We start from the raw sequence: 12,495 nt of genomic DNA on the forward strand, positions 1-12,495 counted from the left end.
TAAGGGAGCCATGCACACTGCTATGGAGGCCTTAGGAGTTAAAGAGACCAAGAAAAGACCTTCTGATTTCTGGAGGGAGATGTTCGAGGATGCTAGCAGTCCCAAGTTCCTGTCCTGCTCCACTTCTTACTCGCCGTTTGAACCTGAAAAGTAGCATACCTCTGGGAAGGAACATTGTCCCGCCCCCTGCAGCCACTGGGCAACAGGGGCAAGCCTCAGACACTGGTTCCCACTTCAGGCAAATCGTCTGGGCTTCTGTCTTATAGGAGGATCTGGTTTCTGCAAAAGATTGTTGTTGCAAAAGAAGCAAGTCCCGTGGCCACTGGAGCCACAGAGGAGAGCAGGATTGGAATCCACAGGCTGTGTGACCTGGAGCGAGTCACTTCACCTCTCTGTTTCTTCTCCTGCACGACGGGAAAAGAGACCTGCATTTGGTCTGTGCATTTGGCTGTGGGAGAAACACAAGGAAATCATGGGCAAGTGCCAGGTGTGGTGACACTCGTCTGTAGTCCCAGCACCTCGGGAGGCTGAGATGGGAGGATTCCTTGAGTGCAGGAGTTTGAGGCTGGTTCCTTGGCACCATCCAGACTCCAGCCTGGGCAACGCAGTAACACCTCCTCCTCCTCATCATCATCATCATGAGCAAGCGTGACTCAGTGGCTGACCCCAGTGTGTCACCCTATGGGTTAACTCCCTCCTATATGTGAGGGCTAAACCAGTTCAGATGGCTTCATTGTACTGAAAATTCAATGGAGAAAGGTGGGTGGAGTGGGGCAGTCCAGAAGAAGAAGGGCAGTATGTGTGGGAAAAACTGAGATGATCCCTAAGTCTCAGCAGGGCCAGGTCACTGGCTTGTGACCTCTGTAGTCTCTCAGAACCCTGAAGGCCTGGTGCGCTGTTTCATGCTCTGTCACCTATGGTCATGAAGCTCTGATCATGGGATAGGATTCCCGTTACCTGCCATCATGAAATTCTTATCCTGGGATAAGATCCCTTGTCCAAACAAGGGTCCCTGCATTGTCATTTTGCGCTGGGCCCTGTGTAGGCTGAGACTCAGGATTAGCAAATAATAAAGGGTGAGACTCAGGATTAGCAAATAAAATTTGCTGAGACTAATCCTGAGTCTCAGCAAATAATAATTATTTGCTAATCCTGAGTCTCAGCCTACACAGTCCTTCCATAGCTACATTTCAGCTTCTGCGTCTACAAAACAGATACATTAGATGGGAACAGAAGGAGGCTAATGGTGACAGTTGCCCATCTCTGAGAGCCTTCCCTAGCTATTGGGAATATAAACAAATCAGCATGTTGACACTAAATACATGTTAAACACCCCAGTGAGTTTTAGACTCAGTGATGCCCAAATGCCTAGCTGCAGAATAGTGAGGGGTCAAATCATCACAGGGATTTGGAGCCAGGCAGACGTGGGTTCAAATCCTAACCCTTCCACTCACTGGTCATGGGACCTGGGGCAAATTCCCATACTTTTCTGCAACATGCTGATTCATCGCTAACATGAAGGTGATAATCTCTCCCTCCTTGGTTGCTGTGCTATATAACATTGTGTGTGTTAAGCACCATCCCAGGCATTTAAACAGCAACTGTTAAATTCATTGATTTGCTAACTGAACAGCTACTTTGTGCCAGGCACTGTGCAAAGCTCTGAGAATACAGCAGTAAACAAGACACTGACAGCCCTGACATCAAGCCCTACATGGAGGCGGCATATAAACAAAGAGGCAGGCAAGGGTGGCTGGTACCTTCTGATGGTGGCACACACACTCTAAGCATCTTAGGAGAACAAGGGCAAACAGTGGGGCCAGGCTGTCAGGCGTGTGACAGTCCCTTCCCATTCAGAAATTAAGCTCAGTGAGCTACAGTCAAGGATTTCAATCCCACTCTCCAATGTATCTCTGCTGTGGAAGGGAATTGTTTTCCAGACATTTCCAGATGATTCCCCCAACTCTATGTCTGGAGATGGTGCTAGCTAGGTCTCTCCCAACTCCAGGAGGGCAAACGACCACCCAGAACCCCAAACAAATTCCCCCCACCAGGAGCCCTCAGACCCCACCCTGGAGCTTGTGAGCGCTAAGAATGAACAGAAAGGGAAATGAACAAATTATCTTGATAATTTGTTTAAGAAGAGGAAAAAAAAAAAAGTCACCCAAGAAGAATGATATCCAATAAGACTGTGGGTTTCTAATGAATGTGCGGGTAATGAAATAAACCCGTTTAGGCCACACTTGGCCCTGATCTTCCCAGGCCTAGATTAAAAAATGGAACATCTGTGATGATTTAATTTACATCTTAATAACAAACAGGCCTCGAGAAACCCGCGGATAAATGCCTTTTATTGCCGGCGTATCTTTTGCACTGCAGCTTGAATGAAAACTCTGGTAATTAATTGTTTTAAGCGATTCTATTAAAAAGTGTCTGCGAGCGCTGCGTGCCGAATGTTTATGTGGCCCGGCTGCCGACAGGCATACAGAGAAGCCCGGAGAACAGGCGTAGGATGAGGTACCGTATTTTCCCCCCACATTCACTGCCTTAAAGACACGCCGTCCTTTTATTTATTGTTTTCAAAAGAGTTAGATGCACGGCCTGCTAATTTCTCTTCTGTTATTTTTCAAATCTTAATTGTCAGTCTGTGAATTGACAAAATGAGGCTCCCCTCTTTATTCCAATGTTTGCCTGACCCTCCGCCAATCCACACCGGGAAGAGTACCCAAGCTGCTTCTATGCCGAACACTGACTCCCTATCTGGCAAATGGGGACAGGACTGTGACCCATCTGTCCATTTTTTTTCCCCAGCCATTTGGAACTACTGGAAGGTTCTCAGACGTCGTGTAGATTCCGCAGTGGCCGAGCTGTGCAAGTCGGGGTTTTCTGTTGAAAATCATTCCCCAAATGTAAGCGTCTCAGATGTGCCAGGCCAGGTGCCGGGGCTCTGAGGGCGGAACTATGGTTTCTGTCATTTGTGAAGCTGACACTGGGGAGGGGCTGAGGGGGACAAGTCAATAACTGAGCAATAAATGAGCATCTCAGACATCCATGGTGTCAGCCCTGGCTGCACATTATAATACCCCAGGGAGGTTTTCAAACATAACCCAGGCCCCCACGCACCTCTCAGAGGTCCTGATTTAATTAGTCTGGGGTGGGGCCCGGCCATCAGTATTTTTCAAAGCTCCCAGGAGGATCCTACAGGCCATCAGAGTGAAGAGTCAGTGGCAGGCAGGGCTCCAAGGACATTTCCGAGGCAGCTCAGTGCCAGGAAGGAAAGAAACGGGGTCTCAAGAGGGAGAGTGTGAGCAGCAATCGGGGCAGCCTCCTTGAGGTGGTGACATTCAGCCCTGTGCAGACCTGGGGAAGAGCATTCCAAACAGGGAACAGCATGTGCAAAGTGCACTGAGTGTGTTCGTGGAACAGATAAGTGGGTGTTCCTGGAGAGATGTGAGAGGGGAGGAAGGGAAGGAGATGAGCGTGGAGAGCCCTGGAGGGCGGAGCGAAGGAAGCTGGATTCCTTTAGGGTAGAAGGAGGGCTCCCGCTGTAGCGGGGTGACAGGATCCGTCACGGTGTATGTGGCTGCTGTACTGAACTAACCGCGGCTGGACTCTAGAGATGCTAGATGGCCAAAGGAGGCTCGGGGAAGGCTCTGGTCCCATCCCAGCAAGCGATGGTGGTAGCCAGGAGCACCTGCTGAGGGGAAGCAGGGAGACGGGGCCTCCCCAGACAGCTCTGGGTCAGACACTATCCTGTACCTGTCCCTCCCAGCCCCTGGGCGAGCCTCATCCCAGTCCAGAGCACACTGAAACATAATTCCCTGGCTCTATACTGGAGTGGGGAGGAGGTCTGGATTCCGGATGACAGGTGGGTCTCATCCCTCGATGAGTTCACCCTCTCAGCCTCAACCCAAGGGCCATCTCTGTGTGGGGACCCCTCCCCACGTTTGAGTCTCCCCCGCTCAATGTCGGACCTGGTCCCCACCCACCACCCCACCCCCTGCCCACAGGACATCAGTGCCTGTTGTATCCAAAGAGGGCAGTGAAATCAGCCCATGAGTTTGATGGACAAGCTCAGGGGCCATTGCCCGGTTTCTATCTTCCACCTTAATTTCTTGCTTCTGAATATTTTTTCAAATCTATTTTAACTTTAAGAATATTCCTCCCATAAACAGACTCTTTACCAAAGTGGAAATGTATATGGTGAACAAACATATGGGGAAAAGCTCAGCTTTGTGGGAATCAGAGAAAAAGACATTCAAGCGAGGGGATTACCATTTTCACCTAGTTTTCTAAAAGCGCATTGCTGTTGGTGTTCAGATTGCGTGTCCATCATCTATCCGAACCAGCGCGGGTGAGAAGGGGCCCCTCATGTGCCACTGGTGGTGAGGACAGCATGTCTTTGAAGCAACATGGCGCTATACCCCAAGCTCGTTGCAAACGCATGCTCCCCGGACCTGTGCCCCAGCTTCTGCCGAACATCCTCGACATGGAGGAAGGCGACACGCAAGGCACGACACTCCCTGTGGCATTAAATATGAGCCCCCAAATGGGCAGCGACCTAAATGTTCACCCAAGGGAAAATGAAAAATGAATTATGACTTATCTATAGGAGAGGATATTACGCAGCCATTCCAGTGTTGACGAAAATGAGTAACAACATGGAAACATCACTGTAACATAATAGTAATTGAAAAGACAAAAGAGAACAAGACACAAAATGACATAGCAAATAGGATGCCCGGGATTTAAAGGAGAAAAAGAAAAAAAAAAAAAAAACCAGCATGGAAATGACTCTGAAAACAACAAAACAATAGAATACCCTCTGGTTGCATTGACGGAATGGGAATTAAGACATCTCGTCTGTTCGGTTTTGTGGAGTTTTTTCCCTACATCCTTTTTACTCTTTATAAGAAATTGTGACATTTTTCCTACCACTTAGCCCCTTTCCACTCAGAGCATAGAGGTAAAAAGCTCAGTCTGGAGCTGAAAACTCGTTCCTACATTCACCGGCCCTGTAACTTTGGGCAAATTGCTTCCTTCTCTGAGCCTCAGTTTTCTCATCTGTCAGATGGGCCCAATCAAGCCTTGAAAGGCCATGGGGGGAAAATTAGAGCAAAATCAAGGCTTAAGTTTCTTCCTCGGTTCTAGCCTGAGCACTGGTCAGTACGTATCAAATGATTGGCAAAGTTATGATCAGTTTCACTAAAATTAGACACTTCTGCTCAAAGGCCATTCCATTTCGTGCATGGAAAAATACACATCTTTCTTAAATATGTCCAATGGCTCTGACTCTGGGCCACAGATTAATTAAAGTAAGCCATGCTCAAACCCATGTCTCTCCGGCACTTGCCCTGGCATCCCTGAACACTTCCCGGCGGAGAATAGGATTCCTCTTCTCCTGAAGTCCTTCATCAACCGAGTTGTATCTTTGAGAAGCCCCTTTTGAATGGGGACCCGGGACTGAGCAATGGGGCAGGTGTGGAGGGCCAGGAAGTCAGCGATCTTGATCAACAGTCTGAGACCAATACCCTCAGTTTCCTGAGCTGTGAAATGGGCAGATTGGTCTAGACTGGTTTTTCCCAGCCAGTATTTCCTAGTTGTGGGTCTGATGCATCCGGACCAAAATAACACCCTCCTGAAAAAAAGTTAATTTATTATTAAACGTGTTTGAGCACAAACATCCCTTCCACATTGTGTTGTTATTGTTGTTGCATATTTTTTTTTTTTTTTGAGACAGGGTCTCACTCTGTCACCCAGGCTGTAGTGCAGCAGTGTGGTCTCAGCTCACTGCAACCACCACCTACTGGGCTCAAGGGATCCTCCCACTGTAGCCTCCTGAGTCACTGGGACTCCAGGCATGGGCCACCACGCCTGGCTAATAGTTTTCACATTTATCTGTAGAGACGGGGTCTTCCTGTGTTGCCCAGGCTGGTCTTGAACTCCTGAGCTCAAGTGATCCTCCTGCCTCAGCCTCCAAAAGTGCGGAGATTACAGGTGTGAGCCACCACACCCAACCACATAATAATAGTTATCAGCCTGTCAACAACACTTTGGGAGGGTGAAGGTAAAGATGAAGCACATGTGTATTGAGCACCTGGTGTGTGTCAGGCAGAGTGCTGGGTGCTGAGGACATAGCGGGGAGCAAGATCCATGAAAAAATCCCTGCTCTTGACGAGGCAGACAAAAATCAACAAAACTAACATCATAAATAAATTACAGATTCGATAGAAGGTGATTCACAGAAAGAAATGGCAGATGGGAAAATGCAGGGACAGGGCTGTGGTTTTCAACGGGGTGGTCTGGAGGTCCGTCCCTGAGAAGGGGACATTTGAGCGGTAACTGGAAGGGGAAGAGGGAGGTGATTATGCAGAGATCAAGAGAAAGAGCGTTTCAGGCAGGGGGAGCACGCAGGGCAAAGGGCCCGGGGTAGACGTATGCCTGGGTTGTAGGAGACCAGGGGCACTGGAGCAGACAGAGGGACAAAGAATGAGGACACAGCGCTGTCAGGGCCACAGTGAGAATGTTGTCTGACATCCTGTGGGATTTGTACTGGGGAATCTATAAACCACGCTCCTCTTCATCCACCCTCTTCCCACCACCACGTGTATCGGCGGAGCTCAGCCATGCCGAAGCTGGATGACCAGAAATGTTTCCTTCTCTACACGCAAGCCCTCAGTGGAGTCCCCCACAGGAACAGGACATGTGTCCCTGTTCCCCATTTACAGATGAGCAAACCCAGACCTGGCCAAGCCGGAAGTCTCTTGCCAGAGCCTCAAATACCGCACTCCGGGAGAAGGCACAGATTCCAGTCTAAACAGCTCCATTGCGAGCCCAGGCCATCGTCACCGGCCGCCCCTCAGAGAGACAGACTCAGGTTCCGCGACAGGAAGCCAGATCGGGAGGAAGCCAAGTGACTTCTCTTCTCTCACCTCCATCTCCCGGGGACGCTTAAAGCCATTTTAGGAAAAATTAAAGCGCTGGAGTGCTTTACTCAGTGGGAAGTCAACGTATGAGGCTCATTATCCCAAGAGGTGGTACAGGCTAAAAATATACGTTGGTTCACTGAGGGTTTTCATTAAAAGCGGGGATGACGGATTCAGAGAGTGCTGCGAAGGAAAGCTGTGAGCGGGGGCTGGCCTAGAAGGAGCGGGCCACAAAGGGCAGGTGGGCCACCTGTAACTTACACCCCTCAAGGAGCACTCAGGAGGCAGCCCAGGGGAGGGGATGGCCTGACTTTGAAGCCACGCAAGTGAGGGCTGGAGTCCCAGCCTCAATGTGCACACCCGCTGGCCAAGGGTTCCCAGCACTCTGACCTCAGGCTCTTCTTCTGTGAAATAAGGTGAGCAGTAAGCCTCGCCTCATGGTACTGATGTGATAATTAGATGAGGTAATGCATGGAACCAACCAGCACGGTGTCTCTTAGCATTGCATGCACTTGTTTCAGTTCGGTGTCTGTTTCACACAGGGCTGGAACCCTTGAGGGTAGGGCTGGTATCTGTCCACCCATTGCCTGGCTCATGGAAGACACTCAGAGCATATTTGTGAATTTACACATCTGCTTCCTACCTGGCCACAGCTATCTACATGGGTCCTGGGCCAACTCCTTCATCTTCCGCAGGGTACTACAGTGGTCCTGGCAAAACCGCACCAGCCTGGGAAAACCAAGAGGCCGGTCTCTGTCTCTATCTGGCACCTCACACAACCAGTTCTTTGAGGATGAAGCTCCAGCCAACAGCAAGAGTAAACAAGGAATAGAGTTGGAGGCGGGGAGCCTTGAAACCGACATTACACGCTGGAGGTTTTATTAATCCTCCCATTCTAAAAGTTGTCCATTTCAGTTGGGTGATTCCTACAATAAGAGAACAATGAAGAGGGTAAAAGTAGCTGCAAGCAAGGTGGCTTCATGTCTCAGTGCAGTGAGGCTGACTGATGACGTCCTTGGTGACAGGGACAGGAGGAACAGAATAGGAGCCACCTGGGCCATTTGTAATTTTGTAGAAACCGTGTTTTTAAAAAGTAAAAAGAAACTGCAAAATCAATTTCAATAATTGATTGAAGTGGGAGGCGGGACCTACCTCCTCAGGTAGGTCCTGCCAGCCAGATGTCATGTGCTCACTGGCTACACGTGACAAGGGGTTACCCAAGAGGACTCTCAGGGGCAGTGGAGCTCCCTCTCCCCACGCTGGAACCCTGCTTTCCCTATCTTTTAGTGTCTCCTGCCCCAGCTCCCCAAAAGGCCGCAGTCCCGGGGAGGCTCGCAGCACTGGACAGCCTCCAGCAGGAAAGGCGCAGCTTCTTACCCACCCAGGAAAGCCCTCTTTTTCCAGGCCCTTCCACCGTGAGCCTGCACAGGCTGGGCACAAGCACACACACTCACATGCAACATGCGTGTGCATGAAACACACACACACACACACACACACACACACACGTACACACACACCCGTCTCTCCCAGGGCTCAGTATAGAAAAAGAAAATGTATGGGAAAGCAGGCCCATGTGCGAAAGCCCAGGAGCATTTAGAGAATCTCTCTGAGGGGCTGGAGAATGCAGCCGCTTCCCCCACGGCAAGCCCCTCCTTCCGACCAGACAACCCCTTTGCCTGGCCTCTCCTCCTCCCCTCTCTGAGTTCCGTCTCTTGACGTGGCCGTCCTGAGCACTCTCCCACGCCCCTACCACCCCAGGAGGTGGAGGGACCACTAGGGAGGAGAAGGAGAAAGGGTGGAAGGAGACAGATACAGACAGGCAGAGAAACAGAAGAAGGCCGAGACGCAGGTGACCAGCTTGCCTGGTTTGCCTGGGACGGGAAGGGTCTCATGGGACGTGAGACTTTCAGTACGAAAACTGGGGAGTCCCCTGATCAGCTCACCAAGAACCACAGACAGTAAGAGGTGATGCCTGGGTGTGAGGAAGAGGGGCAGAGAGGGGGTCAGAAAGGGACTGGCGGGTGCCTCCCTCCAGGGCACGCTTGCGGGGGGCATTGCCTCTGAGACCCGGAGCTCCAATCCCACAGGCCTCAATGAAGCTCAAAGAACCACCGCCTTCCACACACACACACACACACACACACACACACACAATGCTCTTGCACATGACATTCCTCTTTGAACAGAGGCAGGAAGGGAATACCTGTCCCTCCCTAGTGCCACCTCCCCTCACCCCACCAGGTGCCTTCAGCAAAGGAAACCACAGAGATTTCTCCCTGCCCCTTCAGGGACCACCAGGACCTGTTCTCCAGTTCCAGCCCGCCTCTGCCCTCCCTCATCTGGGCCTCTCTCTCACACCCCTTCGCAGGTAGTCTGGAGGCTCCTCCTTTGAGTTTGCAGAACCCCAAACCCCAGATGGAATCAGAGGAGTCAGGGGAATGACGGGATCATCTCCCTGCATGAACCTCTGGTCTTTGGCAGGTGACTTGGCCTCTCTGAGCCTTCATGTCCCGTCACGGCTGGGGGACAGCAGGGCTCATGGCCTCACACCCACGCCATCATTCGATTCGACCCTCATGACTGTCATCCCCATGGTAGAAATGAAGAAACGGCCACAGAGGGAACTGGTGGTGTGCCCCAAGCACACCCCTCAGACTCGGCAGAAGCAGGATTTAAGCCCAGGTCCACCTGGGTCCCAAGCTGTGGTTTCCAGGCACGATTCCACAGGGTGGCCTCTGTGGAGGGCTGCTCTAACCTCCAGCAAGAATTCTAAATTCCCAGATGCGTTCGGTGCAGGAGTCTCCGGCTAGAGGATCGTGGCTTCCTTTCAGCCGCGCCAACCTTCAGCCAGCTATTCCTAACCCAAGCTCTTCACCACAGACCGCACCATTCCCTAGGGGGTCACTGGCTAGCCACCTGACCCCTCTGCAGTCCCTGGACTCCTCAACTCAGGCTGCGGTGCCGTTCTTCTTCCATTGGGTGAGCTGTCACCAAATCTCCCAGCCTGAAATATCCCCGGGTCTAGGTGCTGGTGATTTTTTTCCCCCTTTTTTCCCTTTGTTAACCACGAACGGATTTATTTCAAAGCAAATCACCTTTCCCCGTTTTCTGGGGAAAGTGTGACAGTTTGCAAAGCCTGTAATTCTTCTCTCTGGAGTTCAGAGTTGCCGGAGAGACATGGTTTTCCCCCAAGTTGCACAAAGAACGCAGGGAAGAAAGGAGAGGGCATTAACAGGAAAAAAAAAGAAAAGGAAAGGAAAAGCATTTGTCAGATTCAGAGTGCAGGCGTGTGTGTGTGTGTGTGTGTGTGTGTTTGCATGTGTGTGTTTGTGTGTGTGTGTTTGTGTGTGTGTTTGTGTGTGTATGTGTGTGTTTGTGTGTGTGTGTTTGTGTGTGTGTTTGTGTATGTGTGTGTTTGTGTGTGTGTGTTTGTGTGTGTGTTTGTGTATGTGTGTGTTTGTGTGTGTGTGTTTGTGTGTGTGTTTGTGTGTGTGTTTGTGTATGTGTGTGTTTGTGTGTGTGTTTGTGTGTGTGTGTTTGTGTGTGCGTGTGTGTGTGTATGTGTGTGTTTGCGTGTGTGTGTTTGTGTGTGTGTATGTGTGTGTTTGTGTGTGTGTGTTTGTGTGTGTATGTGTGTGTTTGTGTGTGTGCGTGTGTGTGTGTGTTTCCAGCAATCGTTATTTCCCATAACTTTATTTTCACTAGTTAGTACAATTCAAATCACAAGGAGAAGCTGAGTGTAAATCAAATTTCCTTTAAATTTCACCAGAAAGATGTACATATGACTGTCTTTACTCAGCATGCACCAATAAAAGATATGTGGTCGCCTTTGGCAGGAGAGGCAGAGATAAGCAATTTAGGATCTTAAAAGATAAAAGATAATAAAAGTAATTAAGATAATTAACCACCCTGAAGAGAGAAGAATTTACTGCTGTAAATTTTGTATTTTGTTTCGCTTGGCAATATCACAGCTGCCACTCTGCTTAATATACAGCACATCAAGGATCTGAGAGTCTTTGGCTGTCAAAAAAACATATATAATAAAAATTTTTTAAGAGAAAGGAAAGGAGGGGCGGCCGGGGGACTGCAATCACAACACTAAAATTAAAAATCTGGTTAATTGAGCTTAGGACCAGGTGGGTCTCACAGGAAGGAGGTTTACACTGGCCCGTCTTGCAGACCTGGGAATTATGAATTGTTAGTTTCTCCACATGTCATCTCTACAGCCATGCAGGAATCTCATCTGCCGCCCCCTGGCAGGCCTATCCCTTCCCTCGATCCCCAATGTCACCAAGTCAAATCAGCCTGCACTGTCCCCTCCAGGAACTGTGAGCTGGTCTCACTCCCATAATACTGTCTTCACGAGCAAGGAAGAGATTGCTCTGAAATCTCAACAAGACTGTCTCCCTCCCTGCATACCTCTGTCCCAAGTCCCCCCAGGACCATCGGGAATAATCCTAATTCCTCATCGTATATTCAAGGTTCTCCAAGCTCAGGTCTCTGTCTCCGCCCTGAGTCCCTTATCCCCCTTGCTATAATGACACTGGGTTCCATCAAGTCTCCCCAAGGATGTGATCGTTCTCTCTGCCAGACCCGTTCCCACATGAGCCATCTGTCAAACTCCTGCTTCACCGGTCAGTTCAAGGGTCCTTAGCTCATGGGAAATGCCCATGGCTGATCACATCTCGCCCCCTGGACCCGCCGTGGGCACCCCGCCCTCCTGTGGCACTTGGGCCATACGTATGCATAACAATATTTATCTCGCTTTAGCACATAGTCTATTTACTTGTTTCCACGTTTAGTTGAACAGCTATTTCACCCCTACTATGTGCCAGCTTCTGCACTAGTTATTGCAGCCTGAAAGGTAAACTCATGCATTCATTTTAAAAATTGCTTATTGAGCACCTAGGACATTCCAGTCACTGTTCCAGGTCCTGAACATAAAACGTTGAGATAAAGAGACAGCACATCTGCCCTCTTGGAACGGAAATTCTGGGAGAGGTCAGAAAAGGCAGCAGGCAGGAATCCAGGAGCAAATAAACATGTACTCGGAGAGGCAGTGATAAGGGCTGAGAAGAAAAGAGGAGTGAAGAAAGGACAGAGAGTTCGGGGTCAAGCAGAGGCACGACGCCAGAGGGAACGGGACGGATGTTTAGCGGAGAGCATGACACTCTTGGCAGAAGGCTCAGTGAGTTTAAAGGCCTGGAGGCAGGGCTGAAGCCGGGGCATGGGAGGGGCTGCCAGGAGACTCAAGTGGCTGGAGCAGGTCAGCGAGGGTGAGTAGTAGAAGGGCAAGTCCCAGAGGACCTTGCAGAACATTCGAAGACTCTGGCTTCTCCCCGGGAAGGGGAGGGTCCATCTCACCTTCCAGCTCACCCTGTGCTGCTCTGGCGGGGAATGAATGCAAGGTGCGGAGGGGAGAAGGGAAGGGACCAGGGAGGAAGCTGGTAAAGCTGTTCAGGCTACAGCGGATGGTGACCCGTATGGGACATTGACTGGTCTGAATACGTAGCACGTGCGTGGAGCATGGGAGACTTTCAGTTTGGGTGTTTACAGAAGACCATGC

Source organism: Saimiri boliviensis, chromosome 21 (assembly GCF_048565385.1).
Source record: "Saimiri boliviensis isolate mSaiBol1 chromosome 21, mSaiBol1.pri, whole genome shotgun sequence".
Classification (NCBI taxonomy): domain Eukaryota; kingdom Metazoa; phylum Chordata; class Mammalia; order Primates; family Cebidae; genus Saimiri; species Saimiri boliviensis.